The sequence below is a fragment of the Pteropus medius genome, unplaced genomic scaffold (genome assembly GCF_902729225.1).
Source record: "Pteropus medius unplaced genomic scaffold, Ma_sr-lr_union100, whole genome shotgun sequence".
Classification (NCBI taxonomy): Eukaryota; Metazoa; Chordata; class Mammalia; order Chiroptera; family Pteropodidae; genus Pteropus; species Pteropus medius.
This window is the reverse complement of record NW_024349800.1, coordinates 47,223,186-47,246,821: the sequence shown is the minus strand read 5'-3', so window position 1 is coordinate 47,246,821 and position 23,636 is coordinate 47,223,186. Positions and strand designations below refer to the sequence as shown.

General features: G+C 46.5%; 1 long non-coding RNA gene across 1 annotated transcript in view; it reads left to right on the top strand.

Annotated features, from left to right (window-relative positions):
- The first annotated feature begins 2,689 nt into the window (after window positions 1–2,689).
- LOC120621807 (uncharacterized) overlaps window positions 2,690–23,636 on the top strand; it is a 48,019-nt gene continuing 27,072 nt past the window's right edge. Inside the window, exons 1-3 of the long non-coding RNA XR_005658302.1 lie at window positions 2,690–2,732; window positions 3,307–3,413; window positions 5,356–5,942. This is a non-coding gene — a long non-coding RNA (uncharacterized LOC120621807). The remainder of the gene's footprint in view (window positions 2,733–3,306; window positions 3,414–5,355; window positions 5,943–23,636) is intronic.

Sequence of the window (23,636 nt, the reverse complement as noted above, 5' to 3'; positions counted from 1 at the left end):
ATTATAGGGAGCAATCATCAAATTAGGATCAGTCACTGAGGAGAATGTGTTTAAGACAAAGCCTGAGGAAGAGATAAAGAAGCTCCATGGAGCCCAGTGGGAGACTTCATCCCTTATAAGATCCCCATGCATAGTTTGATCTTGGTTTGTAGCCTGGGATCTTTATACATATATTACACAGTATTTTGGTTCTAAATGGCCCCTGCAAATCATATTTTATTTATTAGGAATTTATTGAGAATCCATAGTATGCTAACACCATGCTAGCACTGTGAGGAATGAGGAGCTGAGTCATGCATGTGTCCCCAAGAGTTGCCTCCTGGTTGTCCCCGAGTCCTCCAGCCCCTGAACCCACCTTTTCCTTTAATATCCAGGTCACTTGTCTAGTTCTCCCATTCCAGTGGCGGTTAGAATTCCAGGTCCTCCCTTCTCCTCCCTGCTTGGTCCCCGGGAATCCTGCAGTTACATTTCTTTCCATCTAATTGATTGTTTCTAGCGGATTCTTGATCAACACCCTCATAGGTCTGCCCCCTAGAGCTGCCACCAGCTCTTCTTATGGCTTAACCCCACACATCCTTCTCCCTGCAGTTCCCAAAGAAGCACTACTGGTGCAAGACTATTGGTCTAAATGACTTTTACTGTCCGGTAGAAAGAGCGGCTGACAGAAGAGCAGAGGAGAAGGAGAAGTTTCACGTGAAGCAGAAGCCACCCCTCTGCAAAGTTCCTTTCGCCACTCCTGCTTCAGGGACCTTCTCATCAGCCAGCCACTCAGGTCCTCGTGGCTCCACCCACTGCCGTCACTTCGACAAAGAACTATCTTTCCTCTCTCCTCTTCTCCCTCCTTCTAGATTCTGCCACCCCTCAAGAGGAAACACGCATACCTCTTTTGTTCTGAGCTTCCAAGAATCCTTCATGAATTTCTGTTAACAAATTACGTGGAGCAATTTAACTCTCTTTCTATCTGGTCCTCTCCTATCCAGCCAGGGTACCAGCCGTGCCCAGTTTGGGGGACAAGGGGTGGAGGAGAGGGAGTTGCTTTCCAAACGCAGCATTGTTTTCCAGAGCACTGCTGACCCTGGCCAGCTGGTACAAGCAATGCTTTCCGGCCATTAACCACAGTACCTGTCCTCAAGGGTCGGGAGCCAGACAAGTAAACATCCCCAGGACACTGACTGTGGGCAAAGCTTGGCACCGTAGTCTGCCTCAAATTCCCAGTTGACACATCTGTGTCATGGAGGCCAGGCACTGCTCTGCAGACTCCTCCTGAGGACCTAGGTAACGAGAGGTCTTGCCTTGTGTGTTAGTGTCCCAGAGCTGCCATAACAAATTACCACAAACAGCCTGGCTTAAAGCAACAGAAATCTATTCTCTCACAGTTCTGGAGGCTAGAAGTCCAAAATCAAGGTGTCCCACAGAGCCACACACCCTCTAAAAGAATCCTTCCTTGGCTCTTTCAGCTTCTGACGGCTCTGGGTGTTCTTTGGCTTGTGGTGGTGTGACTTCAATTTTTCTGTCTTCACATGGCCTTTCTCGCTGTGTGTCTCTGTTTCAAGTTTTCCTCTCCTTTCTTTTATGAGGACATTATCATTGGATTTATGGCCACTCTTGAAATTCTTAACTTAATTAAATCAGAACCCTATTTCCAAATAAAGTCGCCAGGAGTTAGGACTTCGACATATTGGGGACTCAGTTCAACCCACTACACTTGGTTTGGGGCTTTGGTAGAATTCTGGGTTGTTAGCTTTGTGGCTTTAGAAATGCTAGAGAGAAGGGTTACAGTGGTAGTAAAGGAGGAGGCTTGAGGCCAAGGGTCAAGACAGTGGAAAAATGATAAACAGCACACACAGGAAATTCCTGTGTCTGAATTACCTTGTTCCTATCCCGCCCCAATTCTCACCTCTTTCCTCTCTGCAGCATCCCAGATTTTTCTTTTTCTGGATGAAAAAAAGAATGAGCCATTTCTGTCCTGAAACATCCAGTGGAGCTGGCTAGAGAACATGCAAGAACCTATCAGCCCCAAGAGCTTAGCCATCCCGTCCTGGAAACAGACGTCTGTCTGTGTCTTTGTCTAACTGAGCCCTTGACTCTCACTGTGGTGGGAAGAATACAGCACCTTCACCCTGCACAGACCTTCTGCTATTCAGAAGTAGATGAGCACAGGTTGTTGGGATGGTGTGAGTAAACACTTGGAGTGTTTTCCTGATACCTGCTTTTTGAACATACATCTGATCCCGAGTAGGGAGGAGGAGCGTGGTTAAAGGGCAAGCTCTGGAACTGGATCGGCCGGGCTGGAATCCCAGCCCTATCTTCTTGCCACTTGTGACCTCGGGCTGGAGAAAAGGGCTTAACCTCTCTCGGCACGATCCCCTCATCTGTAAAATGGGAGTGGTGAATGTGCCTGCCTCACACGGTTTCCAGGCTTAAATGAGGGGATGATGCATGTAAAACACCATGTGGCAGGTAAACACCAGATGCTACAATTAAAGGAAAACTAATCATAATGCTGTTGATTAGAAAAATAATAAAAGACGCCAGTTGCCTTGTTCAATGAGGCACTCCCAGAAACAAACTTTTTAAAGTTTAAAAAGAAGTCGGTAGTTTGAATCATGTCAGGCCCGCAGCTACAGGAGTGCTGACGAGGCACCAACCTCTCTCCTTTTTGGCTTGCAGGGTTCCAGCAGAAAGATAACAGAATGGCCTCGGAGGGGACACTGTCTTCCAGCCCACCTCGGGTGAGCATTTCCTTTCCCGCATTCCAAGAGGCGACAGTCCCGAAAGAGAATTAAAAATAAGCTTCCAGTGGCAACCGAGAAAAAAGGTGCTGAGTTTCCCAAGTGTGGCAGACAGGTCATTCCATGTCATTAGTTAAGCACGCTCACATTTGCATGGTGTAGAGGACAATCGTCAAGTTGGTAGCTGTCAGCTTTGAGTGGTGTTTGTGCATCTGGATGACTTGTTGGCCCTGGGGGTCAGACAGCAACTTCATTTTACCTCTTTTTACCCTGAAACTCTATAGAGATTCCACAAAGCCTTGGTTTTAATGGCTTCTCAACATGAGCCTGTGACATGGGTCATATCTTACTCCCTCTCCCATCACTGGAAAAATTGAAGTGGAGGAAAACAAAGCATGTAACACAGTGTGGCTGGGATCCAGGTCAGAGTCTCCCAGATGTGCGCAGCCATGTGTGGTCAGCCCGACGCGCCTCACCACCACCCGTCTCTGTGACCAGATGGGGGGATGACTTAGGTTTAGGCCAGATGCAGGGAATGAGGAAGTGATTTACGTCCTTTCCTTGGACTCTCCAGGGACAAGGCTGCCAGAGAAAACCAAGGCCACTGTGGGCTGGTAGCTGGCTGTGCTGACCTGCATCAGGGTCAGAAGGTGGTCAGCATGACATTTGGATCTGGTCAAGGTAAAGTTTTCCTTCTCATCTGCCTTTAAATGTCATTCTTACCAGTTACTACACCTAATATAATAAGGGGTAGTCCATACACTGGCAGTTAGAGTGGACCCTCCCCAGCACCCTGTTCTTAGCACTCACTAATCCTCTTTCCTCCACCCCCTCTCCTATCCCACATGGTTAGAACAGAAACGTGCACAATGTTAACACAATGTGGCACTATCTTTATGGTCGCATTTGATTGGTCCAGATGTAGAACTTGACCCAAGACAGGGATCGAGTTGAGGGCAGATTTATTTTCTCTCCAGGTGTTCCAATAACAGATAAAACTTGCAAATTTCTGCCATATAGATTGAGAACAGAGAAAGCCTACAGTGAATAAAGTCAAATCATCCTGAACTCAAATCTCAGCTTCACTACTTGCTAGCTGTGTGTCTTTGGGCAAATTACTTAGCCTCTCTGAGCCTATTACAGGGTAATAGAGAGGCTTAGATGAGACAATGTTCGTCAGGAGTCAAATAGGGAGAGGTGATCAATAGTTAGTGATTCTCCTTCTCTCTTTCTTCCTTAGCTTCTAAGATGAGGCAAGGTCAGGGCGGCCAGAGTGAGGTGGTCCTAATCCGCTGTCTCCATATAAGCAGGGCGCTTAATAGAGGCCAAATACAGGCCTCGCTGGCTCACAAAGGCCTGCTTTTACCATATGAGCATTTTTATATGAAGGTTTTAACACAAGTCAGTTGTAGAAACGCTTATTGAGGAACACAATGGGGAATACAATGAGAGTTACACTCTCACAGTAGCTGCATGTGACACAAATTCTACAGCAGTCAGCAGGGCCCAAGCCCAGGATGACATGACAGGATAGTGCCGGCACTGGGGCTTCACCCGCCAATGAGGACCCCTTTGGCCAGAGTGGGAGCTTGTGTCATCACCTCCTGCCGGAGCGGGTTGTGCTGTTCCTAGTGGGCTAGCAAGTTTATCTGTAATCACTGGAGGTGAGCCATAGTCTCTCAGCTCCTCTGATGCCCTTAAAGCAAGAAGAGAGTTTACTAGAATGTGCTAGAGAAGGGATGTGATGTGAAGTCCTGCAAACAGAGAGAGCAGTGCCAACATGATGGGAGAAATGAGGTCTGTGGATAGCAGTCAGCAGTGTAAGTAAAGGTGGGTTTGGGCTAAGAGGTGGTACCAGCCTACAGATGGGACCAGGCCAGAATCATAGACCGTTATGATTGACAGCTGATATATATTTTGCTCCTATTGTGGGCTGGGTCGATTACTACATGTGTTTTTATGCATAGTATTAGTTAATCCTCAAACAATCATATGGAGCAGGTACTATTAATATCTAAATTTTACAGATGAGAAAACCGATGCTCAGGGAGGTAAGGAGACTTGTCCAAGGTCACACTGAGGCTAAGTGGTGGGGCCAGGACCCTAACCCAGGTATCTATGAGTACAGAGCCCCTAGTCACCATTTCTACACAGCTTTCAATATCGAAGCTGAAAAACACCTTAGGAATCAGCCTTCTGGACTCAACGTGTGGTCGTTGGACAAGTAGCTTCAACTTCCCCTGGGAGCTTGTTAAAAATGCAGAGTCTCAGGACCACCCCAGATCTGCTGAATCAGATATTAGAATCTGCATTTTAACAAGAGCCTTAAGTATTTCGTATACACCTTCAAGTTTGAGAAGCCCAGCTCTGGATTAGACTATCACTGTTAAGTGTTTTTCTCTGATGTTCCAGGATGTTAATAGGAATTTAAGTTTCATGGTCAAATGAGTTTAGGAAAAAGTGAGTCGAACAAAGCCAAACTGGTTTCTTTGTTACTGGATTTCTTGGTTTCTTTAACAGGCCGATTATAATATATTACTATGTGCTAACTGGGGGGGAAGTTTACAGTATTCCTCAAACTTATTTCACCTTAGTTTTTTGTTTTGTTTTGTTTTGTTTTTAGGAGCAACTTGCAAAACTAGTTTACCAAATAACTAGCTTTGGGGAAATTGGGGAATGACTGATCAGACCAACTACCTTATAGCTCAGTTGAGTAAACGAGGTCAGAAGGCTTTGTCGTTTTTCCCAAGGAGGCAGTCAGCTGGTGTCTGTGCAGACTGCATGTCAGGCTCTCAGGCTTTGTATCCTGAGCTTTTTCCAAGGGATGGGTCTGGGAGGCCCAGACATGTAACTTTGATCCCAACCCATTGCCTCCTCAGCTCTTGTTCCAGTTATGAGAAAGTAACCGTGGCCCATTTCAAGTCTGACGGGAGGACCTTGGAACCAAACAGGTTAACGAGCTCCACTTGAGAGGCCAAACCACAGGCCTGAGATCACAGAGCTAAGTGGCCAAGCAAAGGAGGGAATGCAGGTGTGTCTGGTTCCAGTGCTCGGGCTCCCTCCCTCCCCAGAGGCATAGATCCTTCTAAGCTGGCAGCCACACCGGGCAGAACTGGGCCCAGGGATTGTGTGAAGATTGAGTCCTGAAGAAGGAACCAGGCCTTCTCCTGGCTGAGCCCTGGAAAGCTCAACTTCAGAATCACAAAAACGGTGAGTCACAACCCAACGCTTAGGCGATAAAAAGGACGATGGTAGTGATGGTGGTGAGCGGGGAGGGGCGGTTCAGAGGGCCTTTCTGGACTTCCAGAGGGGGCAGGGATTGAGGTTGTCACCACCACCTGGCTGAGGCTCTCAGATGCAAGGGGCCTTCTCTGGGTCTCAAAAAGGCAAGTCTTGCAAGCTCCTGCCTGCGGTTGAGCAGTTGCATAGGGCAAAGCCATTTTCTCATTGCAAAGCAAGCCCTGCATCTGGGAATCTCAGGGAGGAGGCCAGTAAGAGCCAGTAAGGCCATAGAGGCAACCCTCAATCAGCCAAAAAAAAAAAGGTCATCTCCTCTGAGTGTGTCCGCCAGTCTCCCCTCTGGACCTTCTCCTGGTTTCACTTTATTTGAATACCCAAGACTCTCCAGTGTGGTCCTTGAACCCAGACCTGGTAGCAGAGTGAAAGCAAGCTGTTCCACTGAGCCACAGTCGCTGAAGGGAGCAGGGAAGGAAACAGAGAAAGCGTCCTCCCGAGTGCCAGGCACTGAGCTTGGCGCTTTGCACATGTCATCTCATCATCCTGGCAGTCTTGTGGGGCAAGGACTATTTTTCTCCTCATTTTATCAGTTGGGATGCAGAGGCACAGAGGGGTTAAGTAGTGTGCCCGAGGTCACCAAGTGCGATAACTGAGGTGTGAACCCACCGGTTTTGCACTCTAACACCCTCTTAGGCGGGAGCACTTTTAGACCTAGGGAGAAGAAATGAAGTGGGGCTTAGCGACCTCCATAGTGCCACACTCAGGCACCTCAGGCCTGCAACGCAGAACCGCAGAAGGCAAGACACTCAGACCACACCCTGACCTAGTTCATCTAAGTCCTGAGGGGGAGCCCAGGCATCAGTGTGTTAAAGCCTCTCCGGTGATTCCAATGCACAGTCAAGATTAAGAACCAACCTCTTTGCTTTACAGTTGGGAACAGTGAGCCCCGGGAGGTGAAGCAACTTTCCCAAGGGTGCACAAACTGTAACTCCTGTAAGGGCCCCAACCGAGGTCTTCTAATTCCTCAGCCGGGACTGGCTCCAGGACCACCTCTCTCACTGACTGACCATGCAGCCTTCCGTGAATCGTTTAACCTCACGATGAAAGACTTCAATGTAATGTAAACTCTCTCAGTGGTGTAAGTGTTCAGGAAACGCCAGTCTTCCTCCTACTCATCCCCCACCCCAGATTCAGCCCACTTTCTATTACGTGATGATGGACAGAGGAAACAGCATGAGTGGGATTGAGAATCTGACCATCTTCGAACCTTAAGGACAAGGAAGGACTTGGGGTGCCCCGGGGGTGTTGCCCACCCAGAATCCTGGGGAAGGACCCAGAGCCATACCAATAACAGGTGGGGCGACTAGGGGAGGAAGCGGGGAAGGAGGCCACAGGGCTGAGATTGCTGCTACTGACTGGAAAGGCAGCCGCCGCTGGGCGATTCCATCCTACCAGGGAACGCAGGTGGTGCCACCAGGTGGACAGTGATGCTTTGTCTTAAAAAGCCCTGGCAAGGGACTGCCTCCAGATAGAGACAGCTGAAAAGCAAGTTAAAGCATGTGCTTCCCCTCCTGCATGTGCCTTTGCTATATAAATAAACGATTGATTAAAACCCAGTATAAATATCCTAAACTGCTAACAGTGTTTATTTCCATCACAGTGAAATTAGGGAGGACTTTCACTTTCTTGGTCATCTGTTTCTTTGATATTTAGCTTTTTCATAACAACCATTACACTGCTTTTGTCATAAAAAATAATAAATTTTAAAATTCTGGTATAAATATTTGCAGAACACCAGTTACCTAGGCTTTCAAGTGGACCTTCAGGAAAAATCAGTCATTTGGAGAAAGATTTTCAAAATTTTGCAGCCTAGGCACAATTCAGTGCCTTCTTTCTTATCTTTGTTGTTTTGAACGACAGCTTCCTTCGTGCTTGTGTTACCCTGGACTCTCCTAACCGGAAGCATTTTAGGCCTAAGTAGCTCTTCTGGCCCTACTATTGCTTTGTCATCGAAAGCAACCTCTGCTTTTCTCCCCGCCACATGCCCAGGTGCTCTGCCAGCTGCATTCACATCAAAGACTCACACCTTTCACCCCTAGTTCCTCAACAGCGGAAGACATCTGCCTCCAGTTTGCAGGATTATTCACCCCCTTAACAAATGATAACTCTTGGTGCAGGAGGAGGTAGAGGGAAGAGGCTCTAAAAAACACATGATCGTGCTAGAGGACTCTCATTGTTTTGTATCAGAAAGTGGCCCCAGACCTGGCTGTGCCCGGATATAACATAGTGAGGAAACAGCCACAGGGAGCACTTCAAAATGAGAGATGTTCTGGAAAACAAAGTGGAGGCGGCCTAGGTGCACAGGGTTCGAGCCTCTGAGGCAGCCTCCCAGCTTCCTGGTGGTGTTCACCCCTATCCTGCTGCTTTGCTCAGCCTCACACAAGTAGAAATGCTTAGCGGAACACTGTAGAACCGCATCATGTTAGCTTAGGGACAATCATGGGGGCACAGGGCCCGCCATGCACTTAGTGAGCATAGGGATGCCGGAAGACGTGGGTCTGCTTGAGTCACGGGTGAGCTTGACTCTAGTACTTAAAGTTCACATTTTCACACAGCATGGTCCCTACATGCAAGACACCCACCTTGTTGCATGCTCACCCAAAGTCACAGCATCTGTTCCCATGCTGATGGGAACACAGGCTGGTGGGACTAAATGAGAGAGAGTTGGTCAGAGTCTCCAAACGGTACTTTGCGAAGGAGGAGTCAAGGTGATTGTGACCATGCGCACACTCCTTGTGTGCTGGTTTTAGAGGAACTCCTATAAGATGTGACCCCCATAAGGATGGGATCCCCGCTCCTGCTTCATTGGCTGCCAGTATTCCTTTGTTCTCTTCCCATCCAGTTCTAAACCCTTGTCCCCAGCTTTTGACACCACCTCAGGCCTTTGCCTGGGATGGAAAGCCAAATACTCCATCACAGGGAATAGCTAGAGTATCTGGGTTGGACCAGAGGCCACCAGAATTTGGGGTGCGAGGGGTTCTTCTAATCCTGTAATGGCCAAAAGAACTTGGAAAAGGCATCAGCTTTCTCATGGAACTCAGCTGGAAAGATTCAAACTCAAGGGTGCCAACCCCTTCATAGTTACAGGAATCTGAACTATGAAGACAGTGGACGGGGGACAAGGCCCAGGGCTCAGAGACAGATAAGTGTTTCTCTGGAAGCGAATCTTGGCCTCTTACAGACCTGGGAAGTGCCAGGGCTTAGCTCCTGAGTGAGGATCGCTGGTGCTGACAGCTGGAAGTCAGGGCTCCGGGGCAGCTCATTGTGCAGGAGCCAGTGGTCCTGGTGCAGAAGGAGCCCTTTCAAAGTGGGGGCTCTGAATTCTGCAGCTACCCACAGGCTGGCCCCTCCGTGCACTTCTGTGGTGTCAGAGCCATTTCACAAGCACCTGCCACAGTTATCAGCTCAGGCTGAGTGTTTCTGGAGTGTGGAGAGAAGGCGGAGGGAGAGCAGCAGCTGTGGGCTTCCTCTCTGGCAGCTCAGCAGCCCAGATGAGCCCGGAGAGCCGTGGGACACTGTATGCACCTCAGAGTTGTCTCCAGCCTGCTGGTTCAGAGCACACACTTGGGGTCTGGGGCCTGAGATTCCAGTCCCATCCCTGCTAGGTATAGGCTGAGTGCTGTGGATGACTCACACTTGACTTCTCTGAGTCTCAGTCTCCTCACCTGTAAAGTGGGGATGATAATAAGACCATCCTCACAAGGTCGTTGCAAAGCTACATGAGAAGAGAGAAACGGTACAAAGGTGTGTTGTAGAGAGTGAGCCTGCTGGGATAGCCTGGGCCACATGCTGACAGGGGTGGAGAATGACAGGTGGGGACCCTAGGTAATGAAGAGGATCTTTGCATCCTCGATGATGTCTTCCATTTGTTTTGTTTCTAATAAAGGCTTTGAGGGAAGGAGAGGTGCTCCCTGTGAAGAGAGGAAGGGACCTAGAGCATGGGGCGATAGTGGAGCCAAGGAGGCCAGGATGAGCAGGACCCCTCCTCCTGGGGGGCCATGGGGTCTGCCTACATATTTTTGATGTCTCACGTATCAGATAAAGACTTCTATTAACCAAAACTGTTTCTCTATTTATAACTTAAAGGGATTGGTTGGGATGAACTTCAAGCTCTGTCCAAGTACAGTTTGGTGTGTTTAGATACCCCGAGAAACCACCCTCCACCCTCCACATGCACGTGTGTACACATGCATGTACACACTCACATGGATGCACAGTTGCTCACATTGACACGCATATTTTTTCCCCTTGGTTCAAGTCAGAATAAGCTGGTCTTTGTGGAGAACCATGGACTTGAGCTCCAGGCTTGGGCACAGCTGTGCTGCTGCTGTTAGGCCTTCCCCAGGGTGAGAAAAGGACCAAGGCTCAGGGCCACTCTCCGGCCTTGTCTCTCTGCATTATCCCAGTGGCGAGGTGGACAGCCGGACCAAGGAGAAGGCAACAAAGAAGAGGCAACCAGGAGGTATGAGTGCAGGGCCTTAGCTTTACCAAAACCTCGGATACATTCTAGAGAGGGCAAAATGCCAGGCTTAGCCCAGGAAAGGCCTACAAGACCAGCCAATGCTCAGGTCACACCTTCATGCTTGGAGTAAAGCCTGGGGGACTTGGGAGTGACGTTTACAGTCATCTTCTATGGCTCTCCTGAAGCAAAACAAAGCAAGGTGGCTCCTGAGGGTGGCAACACTGAATCATTAAGCGAGTCATCCATTCACCTAACACCTTTCTGAAGCAGACCTAAACCCTGCTTTGGAGGAGCTCAGCTATAACTCCAATGTTTCCTGTGTTGCTGATTTTCCAACAGGATGAAGGAGGCCTTCTCCTGGCTTCTGAGTATGATACGAGTAGGCCTCAGTGTGGCAAAGTCCAATGGAGGGCTGGTATACAGCCTCTGGGTTTTGAGGCTCCTCTCTAGCCTTGGAGTGGAGAAAACCTCCTTTGCCCTGTGCCCCACAACACCTTGTCTCCACCCTGTGCCTTCTCAAGCTGATGCCAGATTGGATCAGAATGCCCCAGGCTTAAGCGTCACTCACAGTCCCCAGCAATCATATCACAGGTCAGACTGGGACAGATGCTTCAACACAGGTGTTAATTAACAGCTCCACTTAGGGACATGGAAGGAAGTGATTGATTCTGGCTTGGGGAATCAAGAAAAGCTTCATGAAATAAAAGAGACGAACTAGAGCTAGGAGATGGCCAGAAGTCTGAGGGAACGTTGTCATCAAAGACTTAGAGGCAAGAACAAATGAAGGCTGATTGTATTTTGGTAGATTATTCAAATGGCTCCCTGGGTCAGAGCCCCTCACTTCCCTGTGCATGGCTGAAGAAACATGGGTTTGGGAATCCAAAAGATCTGAGCATGCCCTAAACACGTGACCTTAGGTAAATCATTTAACCCCTCTGAGCTTCAATTTTCTCATCTGTAAAATGAGTATATTACTACTTGTATTACCCATCTCCTAGCATTGTCTGAGCTTCAAATACATTATCATGTAAAGCAGCTCACCAGTGCCTGCTTAGCACATGGTAGGCAGTAAGTACTGTGTCTCCTCTTGTTCATTTTCCTTCCTTCCATAGGCCTCCATTTCATCTTCCCTAAAATGCCAAGAAGCTGCTCTGCCCCTACCCCAACACCATTCTTCTCGGGAGACTGATGGATTCCTGAGATGTCCCAATTCCTCAGAAGCGAGCAGCACAGAGAGAGAAATCAGGCAATGGGCTAGGTTGGCATCAAGTATACAGTAAAAGGTACCTTTACACAACATCATGAGATGAAGCTTCAGTGGAGAAGTGAGGATAGAGGATAGAGCTGGGAACCAACAGGAAGCAGCGGGGTGAGAGGAAGGCGATGGCGGAGAAAGAGAGAAGCCAACTTGTTTTTCATTTACAGAACTTCCAGCTCTGGCCAAATATCTTCTTTAATTGTTATTGACATGACAAAGCCAAACTTCTTGGCTTTGGCTTGATGATTTTTTTTTCCTGTTCTGTTTTTAAATCCAAAATTGAAGAATGTATCTCTTTTAGAACTGTGTCTGTCGGCCCTGTCCTTTCTGTCCATGAGGGTCCAGCTCGGAGCTAGCTCCGAGCTGGATCAAGGTCAAGGAGTGATTACATTGTAATCAAGGTCAAGGAGTGATTACATTGTAATCAAGGTCAAGGAGTGATTACATTGTAATCAAGGTCAAGGAGTGATTACATTGTAATCAAGGTCAAGGAGTGATTACATTGGCTTTGGCAGTGTGCACTTAGGATGAGGAAACCGAATGCTGCAGGAGGCCAGGAGGGTGTCTCCAGGTGGGAAGCAAGCCTTCTAGATGCCCTTTCCTGTCACTCTCTAAACTCCTGTCTTTCACACTCCTATGTGTGCTATAGTGCTGTATTCTTAAAGAGGAAGCATTTCCACACCAGTCTGCAGCTAGAACTGCAAGAATCAAGTGAAATGGAGATATTAGGCAATTATTCCAGTTCTTCAGGTTTTAAACTCCTTCCACCTAAAAAAAAAAAGAAAAAAAAAACCCAGCTAGGTGAAGTTGGAGTGGGTGGTCCATTCTGGTTAAATTACCCATATAATTACCTCAATTTTCCTATTCACTTTGTGTGTATTAGACATAGCATTAATATAATCGAGGTCAAAGAACACGGATATTAAATAAGCCTCATAAATAAAGATAGACATTCCCAGCCCAGTCTCTCCACAGGTGGCATATTTAGTCATTTATTCAGCAAACATTTTTCAAGCTACAAAGATTTATTTTGCCAGACACCATGCTAAGTGTTTGGAAAACAATGATGAGTAAGCGAACATGGGCCTTTGCCCAGATAAAGCATATATTTTGGTAAGGAAAAAGATAAAAATAAGTAAATGAACAAATACAATGATTGGCATTACAGTAAAGGTCAGAATGAGTCAAAACTTTTTCTATGTTTATTGTAAACAATTTTTGATAATTGTCCATAAAAATCATTAACACTTGCGTGTGAAGGCAGATTGCCTGAGATCATGCCTGGTTACTTGTCGAGTCACCACTACTAGCCTCTTCCCAGGTCCAGGCCTCGCATCAAGGCTGTATTAAATTAACAGGTTTGTGGAGAAAACCCCTGACTCTGGCATGAGACGTCCTGAGTCTACAGCCTTGAACAGCAGAATGACCTTGAGAAGTCACTTTAGTCTCCTTCTTCTCATCTACAAAATCGCATTGTACCTGCCCTCTCAAACCACAGAGTTCTCGTGAGGACCAAGGAGATCATGAGTGAAAGTGCTCTGTAAACTATAACTCTAGATAAAGGAAGCGGTGTTGATAAATTTTCTCTGCAAAGAGGTTTGGTAAATCTGAGAGGGAAGGGAAGGGAAGAGAAGAGGAGGGGAGAGGAGGTTGGGGGAGGCGGGGGAGGGAAAGAGCAGGAAAGGGAAAGAGAGGAATGATAAGGATCGTACTGCCATTATCATATTGAACCCACACAACAACGCTACGACAAGAGTCATCCTCATCTACAGATGCGGAAACTGAGGCACACAGAGGTTAAGGAAGCCACACCGCTAATCTGTTGGGAGCAGAGGTTTGATCTGCCCACCTCCAGAGTTCTACTCTTTACCACAAAGCCGTAGCTAGACCAGTGGAGGGAAGACACTAGCTTCTCTTTGTTTTGAACTTGACATTTTGAGTCCCAAATTGGACTTCCCCAGGAAATGCCACAGGTGATTTTTTTTTTTTTTAAGAAAGAATGTGACAAAACCACAAAACTTCAAGGACTCGAGATTATTGACCAACCCTCTTTTTATGGATGAAAAGGGGCTCTATAAAGTTTAGGTGACTTGCCCAAAGCTACATAACTTATTAGTGACAGCGTCAGAGAAAAGAAAAAAGGAAGGATAGATTGTTTTTCAAACCGTGGGTGCTACTCACTAGTGGGTCATTAAATTCACTAGTGAGTCATAACCAAGAGTTTTAAAAAACGAAATAGAATAAGGTAGAAAGTAGAGTGTGTTGTAGTAATAAAGGGAAGTAATGCTTCACGATACTTTCCAGTTCTATGTGTACAGAGCCTGAAAGTAAAATGACCATGGGTCATAGTTAAAACCTTTGGAATGTCCTGGACTAGAGCGTGAGTGTGGAGGAGGAACTGACCCAAGGAACTAACAGGAAGTTTGAGCAAAATTTGCTCCTCTGATTCGAGCAAAATAGCTCTAAAATAACCACAGGGCCTATTTTTAGCATGTGCCAAAATTACCTTTCCTTCAGTCTCTGGCATTGACCAGGAGGACTCCTCCACAACACGCTGTTCCTGGGGACATGACAGGGGCCAGACTTTTATACAAACCCCAAAGCTGTTTCCCTTGCCTTACTTCCTCTGCCTGCCTGGGGATTAGAGCAGGGCCTCAGAAACAGGGAACAGCATCCTTCACAACAGGATGTAGCAGGGGGACCACACACTGCTCTCTGAGTCAGGCCACCAGTGAGCCAGGCTCTGGCCCCTCTTAGTCACTACAGGACACCTTAACCCTTCAGGGAATAGGAGCACAGCTGGGGCCTGGAGAGAGGATGCAGGGGACCTTTCTAAGCTGTGGCCCTGTAGACAACGGGTCTTCCACAGCCACAGGGCCCACGTTCTTGCACCCGGAGCCCACCCAGCACCCAAAACTTGGGGGATGGAGATTCGATGACATTTCAAGGATTCCTCCCATGTCAGAAGGCATAATTGGTGTGTGTGTGTGTGTGTGTGTGTGCGCGCGCGCACGCACGCATGCGTGTGTGTGGTAGGTGGAGGATGTAGGTACAGGAGAAGCTAGAATAATCAGGAACCTCATCCATGGACCATGGGAGGGGTTGGTGAGGACCCCCATTGTTGGTTAGTAGAAATGTCAAACACTATCTTTCCATATGTGTGGGTATCAGTGTTTATGTGGGTATGACAAGTGAGAATAGAGTGAGGATAAAACTATTCAATACACCAAGAAAAAATTTCAATCCTGATAACAGACTATAACTGAAGAGCCAACCAAGTGAGAATAGAGAAAATAAATATTTGGCTTTGTTTAAAAGAATTGTTTAAAAGAAAACTACGGTCAATTTCAGGAGTTGTTCAACATTTAAGTCTAATTTTCATATAGCTCAATAATGATTATGCTTGTCATTCCGTCCTATGTAAAATTGACTTTGTCGTAGGTTTTTTGATTACATTAAGCTCTGCTCATAGGTGGTCAGCCTTCACTGAATTGAGTGTTGTGCCTGATACAGAGCTGCTGTGCTCACATCTTAAAACATCCCTAAGGGAATCTTGAGAACCAGTTCCAATCAGTGCCCAGAAACAGCCTTCTTGGGAGAGAAGCGCCTGCTCAGGAAATGTGGCCAGTGAGAGATAAAGCCACTTGCCTGAGTGACGTGACACCCAACCCCTAATCTGCAAGGTTAGGCAGTTCACAATCCCCCTGTCCACATCTCAGATTCTGGTGGGACAGAGTTTTAGGAAAGAGATTCTGGGAGAGAGACTCAGGGAAGCTCTGAAACATGGCCACGGCTTCTTACAGCTGGAGAGACACAAGGATCTAGCTTAAAAGGCCACAGTATCCAATGAGTGAGACACACCTGACTTCTAATCCCAGCTTCTCTTCTTAAAAACTGTGTAACCTTGGCCAAGTCACCTAATCTTTCTGAACTTCATTTTTCTCATCTCTATAAAAGAGATAATAGTCCCTATCTACTGGACTGTGAAGATTAAGTGAGAGCAGTGAGCAAAAAGCTCCTAGCCCAGGGCCGGCAGAGTGAACTCAACACCGGAGCTTTCTCTATTTACGACGTTGGCATAGACTGAGAGCTGACCCTCGGGAAAGGGAGGCCCAACTGCTTGTTCCGTTGAGTTCTTAACGTTCAGGGTGGTCTCCTGGCAGCTAGTGCTCCTAACTCAATGAGGTCTAAGACGTCCCTTCCTTCTAGTATAGCCTGGAGGGAGCTCACAGGCTCCCGCAGGCAGAGAGTTGCTGCTGTGGCTCCAAAGCAGTTGTGGCTTGGAAAGAATCTCTGGCATGTGTCATGTGTCCTCCACAAGCCATGATCCATGGTGTGTTGGAGAGTGCTTTGTTCCGGGGCCAACAGGTCAGTTTGTGGGAGGGTCACCCATAAGTCTGCATGCCGGGCAGCTCCCCTCATCATCCCATTCCCCTTCCACCCCCGTCCTTGGAGCCATCTGTTCTGGATCACCAATCTAGCCAGGGAGACTGGGTGGCTTGCGCCTGAGCTCAGAGAGGGCTGCTAACAAGCTGTGTCTGAGGAACAAGGCCGAGGCTGGATGAGGAGGGGTCGCGGAGTGGTTTGCTCCCTTGGGTGACCAGTAGAGACAAGAGCTGGTTTGGGAAAGGGTGGTGAGAAAAGCTCAAATTTTCCCAACTGTGTTGGGATCCTGTGCAAGTTACGTCCTTTCCTTGGTGAAATGAAGGGGTTGGACGAAACAATTTCTAAGTTCTTTTCCAGCTTTACTATTTTTCAGCTATAAATTCTTGGTTTTCTTACAAGGCGCACAATTCTCTTTTGAACAGAAGCCACAGTTGAAATGGATTGGGGTGCAGGATGGGAAAAGAGATAGAGAAGGCAAGAAGTAAATGCAGAACATTTCATTTTCCAGTTGGATGATGTATGTAAAATGGCATTTTCTTTATTTTTCTGTAAGTGGTTTTATTTTCTATCTCAAACTTTCTTTCTGGCTGACACAAAAAAAAGTAGCTTAGTTACCTCCAGGTAAATCAGTCACTTAAGTCATTTTCTCAATCATTTCAGTACTCAGCTCTATTAAATTCAGGATTTTCATTCTCATTCTCTCCCTGGAGTTAATGCTAAGTTCAAGATCTGCCACATCCATAGAGAGGGAGGCTGTGCCTCTGCCCCATCTGCTCTGAGTTCTCCTTTGAAATGTAATATGTCCCTGTCTGGTCCTCACACATGTCCCCCGATCTGAGCTAGTATACATGCCTCAGCCCGCCCCTAACCCGATGCTCCATGCGGCCACGTCCTCCCTGCACCATGCTCTCGTCCTGCCCAAGGACCTTTTGCAGGCCCGAAGCTTCCTTGTGGTCACCCTCTCTAGGCTCATTTTCACTCCCCCTGGAAGACACATGGGAAACCTGTGGGAGGGGAGACAGAGGGATAAAGGGGTTGGGGGCGGGGCAAGGTGTTCTCTGCCTAGACATGCACTCTGCCACTTCTGCTCTGTAGTTGTGAAGCACATCATGGCGGCCCAGGAGAGACCCTGAGGCTCACCATCTCCCTGGGCTCCCCAGGCCCATTCTTATAGGAGTGCTTTGCCATTTCCCCCACCCATGACCCAAGAGGGGACTGGCCCCAGGGATCCATAAAGCCCTGGAGGTACATCTAACTCTTCAAATCTTCTTCTTTTCCAGCTTAGAGTATTGGTCCGGGGTTGAGGGAGTGCTAAAAAAAAGATTTTACATATCTCATATCACGTCTTCTTTTTATATTTCCTGTCTCACACCTGGATCGAGGCTTTGAGCCTTGAAAACCAAGCACTTGTTGTCTTTGCTTTCTAGTTAAGACTCCCGCCTTTTTACTGCCTAAGTGGGAAAGAGTAACACAGCATTAGCACTTCATATATCAAAGCCCATGAAAAAGGGTGGGCAAAGGGTCAGCACCAGTCCTAAGCTCTGAAATGTCTTAGACAAACACATGGAATTGCTGGTGTCCTAAAAAAAATAATAGTAATAATAATTAATAATAATAATTAAAGGCCTCTAAAGTAAGTGCAAAGTACATACCCTTTACCTAGACTTTCAGGACTTCCTCCTTATGGCCCACCTCAACTCTCTTCTCTCCTCCCCTCTCTTAACTGTAACTTCACACACCTTTGGGCAAATTTCCTTCATCTCTCTGAGCCTCAGTTTCATCATCTCTAAAATAAGGTTAATCATTCATTTCTCACTGCTATGGTGAGAATTCTAAGGAGTACTATAAGCAAATTAATTTTAATAAAATTAAAATTAACAGGCCTTAGTCTCCTCCCGACCAGATCTTTAGCCAACTGACGCACTTGTATTCATGGCTTAGCTCTACTAACACACCTCGCCCTCCACCCTCACCCAGATATACTTTCTCAAACCTCTACCAGTAAGGCTCCTCTAAAATGCTATCACCTCCTGCAACACCCCCACCCCTGAATCAAGATGGCACTCCCCTGGCCCGTCTCATATGATAGCTACTTATGCCTACAACTCCTCTTACACCGTGATGTTTTAAGCTTATTGAGGGCATGAACTTTCTCCTATTTTATATACCTTGCCCGTAGCCATTGAAACCAATCTGATCCACCCATTGACTACATCCCTGCTGGCTCACCACCCACTACTCTCTGTTCCAGGCAGCTGCCCAGGGCCACTCCCTCACTTCCAACCTGCTTTTGCTCAAATCCCATTTCCAACTGACTCTTGCTCTTGGCTCTGTGATTCTGACCTCAGCCCTACCTCTGGTCTTCTGAGTGGTGTTTATCTGTGGTCTCCAGCTTGTCTTAAACCTTTGGCTCCTAGCTCTCCCCACTCCTAGCCCTGACCCCGAGGACCCCAATCCCTATCTTGGTGTCACATGACCCTACTGTCCAAGCCTTTGTAATCAACACCATAATTAACATTCGTGTGTGTATGTGTGTGTATATGTAAATTTTAAAATGGTTGAAATGTCCCCAAGTACTATGTCAGAGAAATGAGAAACAACCACAATCAATATCTGCTGGGTTGTAGTCACCATTTCCTACCAGCCAAATGGTAATGCCACCTGCTGGGAGAAAAAAATACATGAGTAGTACACATGGCCATAACTGGCTGAGCAATAGCGAGAGGCTTGCCTATATTTTGGGAAGACAGAGGCCAGATAGAGTCCCCATACTCATCAGGCTTTGACCAGTCGACGGATCTAAGGATTGATGGATAACTCTGTGAAAACTCTCACAGGGGCTTGGTCAATAGATGTTTGAGCTGGTGGCTGGGGTGTAAGATCCCCACAGCCTTGACCCAGTCAGGCTTAAGGAAGACCTGTGTGGGCCTCCTGAAGCCATAGGGTGCGAAGAGAAAAGTGTGCTTTTACCATTCTGAAATCAAAGATGGTTAGAGAACTAGGGAGGGCAGGGGGTGCTCTTCAAGGTAAGACCCAGGCCATGAAGTGAGCTGCTGAGCCTCTCATGGCATCTGCAATAGGGAAGGTAGACACACACACTACACACACACACACACACACACACACACACACACACTCACACCTTGGAGGGAAGACATTCCTTCCTCCTTCAACACATCTTTATTGAATCTCTTCTATGGGAGCCAGGCTCTGTAACGGGCACTGGGGGTGCAGTGATGAATGAGAAAGACACTGGCTCTGCCCTCACAGAGCATGCAAGAGTTACAGATAATGAAACAAGGAACAATGAAGTGTGATGGATATTGTGACCTGACCAGGAAGCATATAAGCATCTAGGAGCACTTGGCAGGGGAGGGGCAGTTGGGGATTAGTCAGCGAAGACTTCTTGAGAAAGGTGACGGTTAAGGGACTACTGGTATTTTAAGCCAAGGAAACAGCAGATATGAATGGTAAGTCACCAGAGAGAGGACATCACCTGCTAGGAACTGAGAGACATTGATAGTTGCAACACAGAGGGCAACAGGGTGGAGGAAAATGAGGCTTGAAAGGTAAGAAGGTGACAGTCAGAGATGAATGAGTGAAACTGGTTTTGGCATCAGTTGCTAAGTACTCCTTCACTCCCATCCATCTTAAATCCTGAGAGCCGGCTCCAACCTTCCTTTTTCTTCTATAGTATCTAGCATGAGGCTTGCATACAGTAAGTGCTCAGTTAATACTTGTGGAGTCGTTGACCAAGGATGGGGTAAATGAAAAGCTAGGGACTTAGGTCTACATAGAGACCCTTAGAAAATTAAAGCAAGTACTTCCAATCACATGATCTGTAAGTTTATGGCCCTGCAGTTGCAATTTTATAACTGAAACCAGAGACTCATTAAAAACTAATAGGAATGTGTAAAATCAGCACTGCTGAGTCTCAAATGGCAGGCAGGAAAACCTGGCTTCTAGAAGCCTGCCTGGCTCCATGGTCTAAACATGCCTTGGGTAGAGATCCAGAAGTGAAAAGTCATTTGCTTCTGGGAGCAAGAAACTAACTGAAACCCAAGTAGCAGGTTTCAGCTCTCTAGGGAAAAATGACATTGTGCGCCTCCAATTGTTACAGATGGCAGCTTACAAACACATTCATTGTAATGGGTGTTCAGAAGAGGCAGCCAGTCCTAGCGGAGTCTTTAGGGAGAAGGTGTAAGGTACCAGCCTTGTGCTTAACTGGCCTCAGCCAGGTTAGAGGAGCCCAAGGCTTCTCAGAACCTATCGTCTCTGTTTTTCAGAAACCCACTGGCTTCCCAACTCTTCTCCCTTCCCACCACCCTCTTCTGCCTGGGCCTCGCCACTCAGCTCTCCGCGCCTTCTCGGTATACATTGGCTGTCACCTCCATGCACACATGAGCCATCTCCAAGCCGAACACTCGCTCTAGTACCCAACACCTTAACCAATTGATCAACAATTTAGAAATGCTAAAAGCAGAAAATCTTGTTTTTTCCAATCCAGTGACATCCTCCGACATTTTCTCCCTCTAAATCTGCTCTCCAGGCCTTCCTCCCCAGCCCTCATGCCCTCCATCCCTCCATTGTTTGATTTAGGAGTTGAATGAGTCTTCTAGAAACATACTGCACAAATAAATTCCTCAGAGGCAATGCAATAAATTATCTGAGATATGCACGAGTGATGGAGCCTTTTGGTAGGATACGTTGAAGAATGCTAATCATGGAAAAACAAAATTCAAGAGGCCAAATTTTACAGGGAGCTGTTAGTAGTAAATGAGAACACGTCAGAGGCACTGGGGCATTGGAAACTGGCTGTCTCTGCCTCCTTTTGTAAGTTGGGTTTACTAAATGGAACATAATGATATGTAACCAAAATACTGGAAGACCATTTCTTTGCTAAGGAGACCCGGCCAAAAAACACAGTGGAAAAATAGGAGAAATACCTTTCACCCTGGGAGTTTCTTTATATTTCAGTCTTCCTTGGGTGTTAGAGGACCATAGAGCCTTGGAAAGCCCTACTAGAAAGAAAAAGAGTCAGTGGGAAAAGCTCTTTGACTCCCCTGAGCAGGGTACAGATGAAAAATGTCACTTTTAAAGAAAGAAAAAAAAAAGTAATTGTTCAGTTACATGTTTGTACTTGCAAACCTTCTGCCCTATGTTTAAAAAGGGATTTTTTTTTTATTTTTACTTTTAATAAAAAAATCTGTGTTGTCATCTAAATGGTTGGCTTGATTGTGCCCTCATGGGGAGTCTAAAGAGAAAACTATTTGGGGTTACAAAATGGGAAAAATTAGTCACCAGTGATTCACAGAGACTATAAATATGTGACTATATTGTTCTCTTATTTACGATCCAGCTGGGATGAGCTGTTTGGGAGGAAGCAGGAAGATACACAAACAGTGTCCATGGGGAGCGGAGGCCAAGCTCCAGGTTTGGTGTCGTGAATACGCCCCCTAAATCCTCCCCTCAGAGCTTTTTTGTCTCGGTACTCAGTCTGGGCTGCAGAGCACCAGCCCCTGGAGGGCTGTCCTGGAACTTCTGCTGGGCCAGGAAAAGAGGACAGGCTTGCACCACTCTTGTGTCTTTCATGAGGCTCTGTGCTGCCACAGGGTGACACACAGTGCTCGTGTTTTGGGGGTTATTACTGGCTTTGCCATTTCCCGAATTGGGGAGAAAAGTAAAAGCAAGCGTGAGGGGAACTTTCAGCTAGCAGAGTACCACTGCCTGTTCCTCAGAATTCCAGAAACTCATACCCTAAATCCTTGTTACACACATGCACACACACAAACATGTACGTACATGTAGACATATATCATTTGCTTATTCATTCGTTCACCTCTTTATCCATCCATCTTCCAAAGTATATTGAGCCTCTGTGTGTGGAGTGCTGGGGGAATGAGGATGAGAAGGCTAACCCCAGGCCTTGCCCTGGCAGAGCTTTCAACCTATTGGAGAAGAAGGATTTTTGCTTTGGCCATGGGGGCTCTCAGTTCTGGTGTTGCTCTGAAGTGGACCCACTTCCTGTCTGATTCAGGTTAATCCCATCCCTCTACAAGCAAGGCCTTGGTATCCCACAGGCCGTTTCTGGGTTGGCAAATAGTAATGCTGAGCAGAAACAATTCTGTTGAGTTGGTCTCCTAGTCGCAGTCCTACTTTCTGGGTTCTTCCTACCTGTCAGCCACCATCTGGGGCCGCTTAAGCTCCTGGGTGCGTGTCTTCCTGCTCTGGCCCATTTTGGTATCACCTGAGTGCTAATGGGGACTTTGAGAGTGTCACAGAGTGAAAAGGTTTAGAAGAAAAGGACTTGGAAGATAGAATATGAGCCCATATTCTAATCCGCTGCTGCTGTGTCATATTCCAATACCAGTTCAATAACGCCCTTATGATCCACTTCTGGATCTGACTGCAAGTGTCCACCATCCATTCTGCAGGGAGTGGAGACCACAGGATTGGTCAAGGCCAACAGAGGAAAGAAAACTGCCATTTTGGGGTGCCCGATTAATATGTTCTAAGATCCGTGTGGGTATGGCCTTATAACAATCGTTAAGAACTAATAGGTTTTTCCAGCTTTTTAGAACTAAAGATTTTATCAACAGAAAGAAAGGAATGATCTTTATAGAATTTCAGAAAATAAGAAAAAAGAAAGAAAATTGTACTATCCAGAAACAACCTTAGGTAGAGTAGTTTTTCTCCTGGCCCTAAAGCCTTGTGCATCTAATAGAAATCACACTGGCTTCCTTTTTCACTCACTATTAAAATAGGAATATTCCTCCCATGTTACTGCATATTTTGCAAACATTAGGACAGAATGCTTGTCTCTTGTACCTTTTATACAGTGTGGAGAGAATATTCATTCCTGAGGGGCAGACCCTTTGGGAAGGAATTCTCTCAGCATGGCTGATAGGTGAAATCAAGAAAAGAAAAAAGAGAGAGACCGAGCCTCTTTCTGGTCTTTTTCTCAGAGTTTAACAAATCAAGAAGTAACATTAAAATCTTATTATTTACATATGTGAAATAAAATACCAAATGATCAGCTAAAGGAGTTAAAAACAGTTGTCTCTGGGAAGGAGAAATGGGAATGAATGGGGAACTGTTGTTTTCCTAGCAAGTCTTGTTGACCCAGCTGCCTCTTTAATCTTTGTGTAATTTGGATGAAAATGAACCCCTCAACTCCTCAGTGAGGAAGATGAAGCATGATTTATTCACCTAACAGTAAACACAGATTTTGTTATAAACTTCATAAACATCATTGTAATGGCTCTCTGTTAACCCATTGTGTAGGTATACTACAACTTATTTATCGATTTCTCTGTTATTGGATGTTATTTGCTTCCAAAATGTATTTAGATAGTATTGTGATGAGCAACCCTGTGCATAAAGCTTTTTCTGTAAATTTGAGATTTTCATTGTAAGAAAATGAGAATGCTTAGAATGTATGAGAGAGCTTGTTTTCTCACACCCAACCAGCTTTGATTAAATGTCTTTTTTAAAGTCTCAG